The 6,901-nt window shown below is 38.0% G+C and overlaps 1 protein-coding gene across 1 annotated transcript in view; it reads right to left on the bottom strand.

Annotated features, from left to right (window-relative positions):
* Positions 1–457: 457 nt before the first annotated feature.
* CATSPERB (cation channel sperm associated auxiliary subunit beta) overlaps positions 458–6,901 on the bottom strand; it is a 128,482-nt gene continuing 122,038 nt past the window's right edge. The window contains exon 28 of the mRNA XM_045505727.2: positions 458–3,836. The gene's annotated coding sequence lies outside the window, so the exon portion shown is untranslated. The remainder of the gene's footprint in view (positions 3,837–6,901) is intronic.

The following is a 6,901-nucleotide window of genomic DNA, read 5'->3' as shown; positions in this document are numbered from 1 at the left end:
GTAATCAACATGCCTCTGGTTTCTGCATGCTTAACCTCTTAGGTCCCTTACCAGGAGGAACTTTTTGTCCTCTGATTAGAGGTGGCAAACTGCCAATCTGAGGTCAAATCCAGTTCACTGACCTATGAAGTTTGCCTGTACAATTTAAAAATTGGGCAATTTTACATAAAAAAAGCTTGGTTTCTGACTTCCTTGAGGGATTGGGAAATCTGGCCACACTGCACACATTCCCACGGGACAATGACGGGTTGGTGATACACAGTAAAAACTAGCTTTGGAGAGGGCTTGCCAGCTCCGCTCAGCCACTAGATGTACCACGCCTGTCAGGTTTCACCCTTCCTGCTTCCTTATTGCTACCTGGCTCCTGTAGGCCCTTAAGTTTCTGACTATTCTTGGGAGAGTCAGAAGTGCCTTGTTGCTGAGACAGATAACTAGATTTTAAATGAGCCAGCAGAACAATTTTTTAAAGTTTTTATTTTGTTTTAGTACAACTGCAAGAAAATTAAGTTCCAAAACTTCAGCAGACTTAAAAAGAAGGAAAGTTTCCCTAGGTTATGTGATTTATATCACTTTTGAAGTTCCTTAATTCTTTCATTAGTTAATTTATCCATCTATCTATCAATCTATTTATTTTGTTTTTCTTTTGCTAAGGACATTAGAAAATTTAGCTGAAACTAAGAATTAAATCAAACTAAAAAATTTTTTTCACCAAGGCTATCTTTTCTTTCTAAAGTTATTAATAATTTCTTTTTCTTTTTAGTTAAACTGTGAACCAAGCAGGCATGTTGCCTGACGGCAGAGTTTACTGAAAGCTGTTATTTCCATTGTGTGGCTGTAAGCATCATCTCAATAATTTTTTTTAATCAACCAAAGTCCATAATTCACATTAGGGTTCACTCTTGATGTACATTCTATGGGTTTTGACAAATGAATAATGACATGTAGCCACCACTATAGTATCATACAGAATAATTTCATTGCCTTAGAAATCCCTTGTGCTCCATCCATTCATTCCTCCCTCCCTCCATCCCTGTCCCCAAACCCCTGGAAACCATGGTCTTTTTATTATTTCTGTAGCTTTGCCTTTTCCAGAATGTCATTTGGTTAGAATCGTACAGTTTGTAGCCTTTTCAGACTGGCTTCTTTCATTTAGTAATATGTCTTTTAAGCTTCTTCCATGTCTTCCATGGCTTGATAGATCTTTATTTTTTACTGCACATGTATTTTTAATTTACATATGTATACTGTTCATTGTTTCTAAGAATGTTTAGAGCTTTGGCTTTTTAAACTTACATAGTTATCAAAGAAATAAAGCCAACCACAAAATAAGAATTAATTCAAAAAGATACACACACCCTGCTATTAACAGCAACATTATTTATAACTGCCAAGACACGGGGGCATCCTAAGTGCACATCAATAGTTGAATAGATAATGAAGATGCAGCATATATATATACACAAGTCATCCATAAAAAAAGGATATTTTTCCACTTGCGGCCCTTCATTCACTTTTTCTTTCCACTTCAAAAACCAGAATTTTATAACTGACAGAGACATTTCCATTACATCAAAAACAACAAAATACCTAGACATAAACTTAACCAAGGAGGTTACCTATACTCTGAAAACTGAAATGACACAAAGAAATGGAAAGATTTCTTGTGCTCTTGGATGGGAAGAATCAACACTATCAAAATGGCCATACTACCCAAAGCAATCCACAGATCCAACTCAACCCCCATCAAAATACTCGTGACATTCCTCACAGAACAAGAGCAAACAATTCCCAAATTTATAAGTAACCACAAAAGACCCCGAACAGCCAAAGCAATCTTTTGTAGGTCTCTCCCTTTTTTTTTTTTTTTAACTCTTTCTTCTTTTTGTTCTGTTTTCTTATGGTTTGAAGACTAGAGAAGGTCATTTAACATTTATTGTAAAGCTGGTTTGGTGGTGCTGAAATCTTTTAGCTTTTGTTTATCTGTGAAGCTTTTGATTTCTCCATCAAGTCTGAATGAGAGCCTTGCTGGATAGAGTATTTTGGTTGTAAGTTTCCCCCTTTCATCACTTTAAATATATTGTGCCACTCCCTTCTGGCCTGTAGAGCTGATAACCTTATGGGAGTTCCCTTGAATGTTATTTGTTGCTTTTCTCTTGTTAATTTTAATATTTTTTCCTTATTCTTAATTTGATGACTATGTGCCTTGGTGTGTCCCTCTTTGGGTTGATTCTGTGTGGAACTCTCTGTGCTTCCTGGACTTGGGTGACTGTTTCCTTTCCCAAGTTGGGGAAGTTGTCAGTGATTATCTCTCCAAAAATTTTCTCAGGTCCTTTCTCTCTCTCTTCTCTTTCTGGGACCCCTATAATGCGAATATTAGAGTGCTTCATGTTGTCCCAGAGTTCTCAAACTAGTCTCATTTCTTTTCATTCCTTTTTCTTTTTTCTGTTCTAAAGTAGTGATTTCCACTAATCTGTCTTCTAGCTCACTGATCCATTCTTCTGCCTCATTTAGTCTATTGTTGGTTCCTTCTAGTGTATTGTTCATTTCAGCGATTTTATTCTTCAACACTGTTTGGGTATTCTTTATATTTTCCAACTCTGCTAAAAACTTCACTCTGTGCATCTATACTCCTCTTGAGTTCTCTGAACATCTTGGCCATCATTACTTTAAACTCTTTCTCAGATAAATTGCCTATCTCCTCATCACTTGTTTCTTCTTCTGGGATTTTATCTTGTGCCTTGACCTGGGACATATTCCTTTGCCCCCTCATATCGTCTATCTTTCTATATGTTTGTGGATTCCTTCCACAGGCTTTGGGACTGTTGTTTTCTTTGGGACTACTGTTATCTGCCCTGGTGGATGAGGCTGGATTAGAGGCTTATGCAGGTTTCCTGGCAAGAGGATCCTGTGCTTGCCCACTGCTGGGTGAAGCTTGGTCCTGGACCTCTGGTGGGTAGGGCTGTGTCTAGAGGCCTCTGTGGCTTAGGAAGTCTGCTGATGGGTGGGGCTGTGGTCTCATCCTGTATATTGTTTGGCCTGAGGCTTCTCTACAGGATGTTGGGTAGGGCTATGTCTTGGTGCTAATGATCCAATCAAGATGTCAGCCTCCAGGAAAGTTCATGTAGATTAACACTCCTGGAATGTTCACTACCAGCTTTTATGTCCCCTGAGTGAGCTGCAGCCGTCCCCCATGTCCCCAGGAGATCCTCCAAATCCAGCAGGCAGGTTTGGCCCAGGTTCCTATGAAATCACTGCCTCTGCCCTTGGACCTGGTGCACGTGAGTTTCCGTGTACTCTTCCCAAGTGAATGGAGTCTCCGTTTCCCCCAGTCCCATGGGGTTCCTGGCACCAAGTCCCCCTGGCCTTCAAAACCAGATGTCCTAGGGTCTCTTTCTCTTCCAAATGCCAGGACCCAAGCTGGGGAGCCTGACATGGGGCTTAGAATTGTCACTCCTGTGGGAGGGCCTCTGCGACTTAACAGATCTTCAGCTTGTGGGTCGCCCACTCCGGGGAAATGGGGCCCAATTATATCGTGAGCACGCCCCTCCTACCATCCTGCTGTGGTTCCCTCTTTATGTTTCCAGTTGCAGAAGATCTTTTTTGCTAGGTTCCAGTCTTTTGTTCATTTCATTCCAGTCTTTAGCATTCAGTTGTGGTTTCATTGTAGTCACGAGAAGAGGCGAGCTCGTGCGAGGAGAGGCGAGCTTGTGGTCTTACCACTCCACCATCTTGACCAGAAAATCCATCACCTCAATAATTTTTTATTTTCACTTCAAGCACATTCGGATTTCCAACTAACACTAGGATAAATGGTACATGTACCACATCAGCAGTTGCTGTGGAAACAAGAACAACTATTAACATTCACCTGGTAAGATAATGAAAAAATAACTATGTTTTTAAAAAGTCAACATTATACTCAGTGGCAAAACTCTAGAACAGAGGCCATGAACTGGTAGGCCCACACACCGTCCCACACACTGTATTAAATTTTTTTTGAGTTACCATAGTTGCAGACACTGGAAATTGCAACGCTTCAGTGCAGCCTCCACCAGGGGGTGCTTGCAGAACACGTGACTGGGTTAAATGACATGCCTGGCCCTGTAGGTATTAGTTTCTGACCTGTGCTCCAGTTACTATTTTTCAATTCAGAAATATTACAAAGAGCCTCATTTTCGCCATATTTTTCTAGTTTTAAAATGTATTGATAATATATTAAGACATGAAAAAAAAACCCCCAAGAAGTAGCTGTTGGAAATGATGAGGCTAAAATATGACATCATTGTATAAGTATAAAATCCAAATAAATTAGCACATGATCAGAACTAATCAGAAGATTTAATAAAATGATTGTGAATAGATAAATGTAGCTGTTAATAATGCTCTAGTATTTCAGCATGGAAAACAGGATAATTTATCCCTCATCTCATCTTTTAAAAAATATGTACTAAATATCAGTTAGTTCTTGCCACGTATGGTAGTTAAGTTCTATAAAGTCTCCACAAACTCCAAGTTCATGAATATTGAACCATTGCTTCTAGGGGAAACACAGGGATGGGTTCCTGGAGCCTTTGGTCACAACATTTTCGTCAGCTAATCATTATATAACTTTTTTGTATATTTCTGATTCAAGACATCTTACTTAATACATATTGTTGCCTCAGTAACATTGAACTCATAGTCAATGGCACTGTAACTCATGCCGGTAAGAAGCTTACCTGACACATATCTTCTCTGAAAGGTAATCACAGCCTTGCGCTTAGGAAACCCAGAGAGCACTTCAGCACTCTGCTTGGGGCCATTTTATTTACTTTTGTGGTGGGGGGAGGTAATTAGGATTTATTTATTTATTTATTTATTTTTAATGGTGGTACTGGGGATTGAACCCAGGAACTTGTGCATGCTGGGCATGCACTTTACCACTGAGCTGTACCCTCCCCTACTTGGGGCTATTTCAAACAGCAAAATCACCAACAAAAAGCATAAAAATGTGAAAACCATGGCCCTAAATAGATGGCAGAAAGGATACTTGTTGACAGTTGAGAGCTGCCGCCAGAAGACAGGGCATCTTCTTGTTCTGCCTTAGCTGGGAAGGGGCATATCCAACGACTCGAACATTTTCCCCAGTCTGAGTGTTTGCATGTCTGTGAATGACCTTGAAGGCATTCAAAGTATTGATTAGGGGATACAAATAAATTTTAGTAAATAGACTAATTAAAACATAGAGAATCTGCGAATAAGGATGATTGGCTGTATGTAAAATTACAAACTCAAATACATAATTTTACAAAGATACATATATACTTTCTTTAAATAAAGTTTTTTTTTCTTTAGCTTTCTGGTTGCTTCCTCTGCTCATTGTCCTTTCTCTCCTCTACAACGTCCTCCTTGACGTTCACCACCTCCCCCAGAGTAATTTATGTGGATAATTTGATTGGCATCATTCCATCTTTTCCTCACTTATTTAATCATGTAAAAAAATCCCACATGCATATACACATATTGTTTTACAAAACTAGAATCATATTAAACACTCATCTCCATCTTGTGCTTTTCTGACTCAACAATATCTCATGAAAATTCATCCAAGTCAACCAATATATCTTAACTCAGTCTTTATAACAGCTGTGTAATAGTCCATAGTTGGGGGGTGTATCTGTTTTCTGACTGATCAACATTCACTTTGTATTTTATTTTCGCTAGGACAAACTATGCTGCAGTAAAGGTCACAGGACATACATTCTTTTATTTCTATCAGCCAGGTTATCAGAAAAGGGATTGCTGGCTACTGCCAGATTATTTTCCAGAAAGTCTCTAGCGGCTAACATTTCTACCAGCAGCACTTGAGAGCACTCTTATTACACGTCCCTATAAAGGAACAGATGTTATGTGTCTTTTTTATTTTTGCCGGGATGCTGGTAAAAGGATCATCTATCTCAGTATTATTTTAGTTCGCATTTCCTGGACTATCACGGAGTTTGAGCAGTTTTTTGTGTTTGTTTTCTTTTGGGATTTGCTTATCTGAGAAAAACCTAAATTTCCATGGGACTGCCTAATCTTTTTGTTGAAATGAAAGCATTCCTTGTATATTTGAGATCTTAAATAATTTGTCCTCTGATTTAAAAATATTTTTCAAATTTGTTATTACACTTCAATTATAGTGTTTTTCCTAAGCATGGTTTTAATTTCAATATAATCAAAATGTTCACCTTTCTTTTTTAGCTTTTAGACTTCTAGTTTTGTTTATTGCCTGCCCTGCCCCTAGATTATATATGTGGTACCTTACAGTTTCTTGAAAGATATGTTTTTAATCCCTATAGAATTTATTTTTGTATGTGGTGCTAAGATGAGAATTCAATTTTATTTTCTTCCAGAGGGCTAGCCAGTTGTGTCAGCACCATTCAAAAAATAATCTACGATTTTCTACCAACTTGAAATAATACTTTTGTCACTATGAATTCAATTATATTTATATTAAGGACAAATACATCCCACTGATCTACTTGTCTCTTCTTATGCTATGTTCATTTGATCACAATGGCGTTGGAGCATGTTCTGCTATCTGGTAGGAAAGATCCCTCCTCGTTACTATTTTTTTAAACTTTTCTTGGCTATTATCAGACATTTATCCTTCAATATAAACTTAAAGATGATCTTTCCAAAGCCAAAAACAGAAACTCAAACAAATCTAAGCTCTAAACCCTTTGCAGATTTCAATTAGAATTGCATTAAAATTCTGTGTTAAAGACCTGACATTTTTATGTTACGTTTTCCCAGTCAAGAACATGATACCTGTTTCCATTTGTTCAAATCTTATTTTATGGCTCTCAAAGAGATTTTATAGTTTCCTTCATATAGATCCCAGTCTGGTTAAATTTATTTCCAAATACTTGATAGATGT

This window comes from Camelus bactrianus, chromosome 6 (genome assembly GCF_048773025.1).
Source record: "Camelus bactrianus isolate YW-2024 breed Bactrian camel chromosome 6, ASM4877302v1, whole genome shotgun sequence".
In the NCBI taxonomy this organism is placed as follows: Eukaryota; Metazoa; Chordata; class Mammalia; order Artiodactyla; family Camelidae; genus Camelus; species Camelus bactrianus.
This window is presented reverse-complemented; position numbering and strand designations above follow the sequence as displayed.